Source organism: Penaeus monodon, chromosome 23 (assembly GCF_015228065.2).
Source record: "Penaeus monodon isolate SGIC_2016 chromosome 23, NSTDA_Pmon_1, whole genome shotgun sequence".
NCBI classification, from domain to species: Eukaryota; Metazoa; Arthropoda; class Malacostraca; order Decapoda; family Penaeidae; genus Penaeus; species Penaeus monodon.
The window spans coordinates 17,236,726-17,236,990 of NC_051408.1; positions in this window are offsets into that span (position 1 = coordinate 17,236,726).

Sequence of the window (265 nt, forward strand, 5' to 3'; positions counted from 1 at the left end):
GACATGAAGCTAAATACTAACCAAGTATCATACATCACCTTATGGCGAATTCATGGCACCGACTTTGTATGATTTACAAAACTGATCCTAATCAAAAATTATCTTTGCACCGGGGTTAACATAGTTCATACTACCCTCTACTCAACACTAGAATGCAATTAGAGTTCTATGTATCTGGCAGTTTTCTCTCTGGGGCTGAAGACGGTTCAAGTCTTTGGGAGTTTCATTCCAGTGCCTTCCCTGTCGTAGTGAGGAAAGAGGGGAC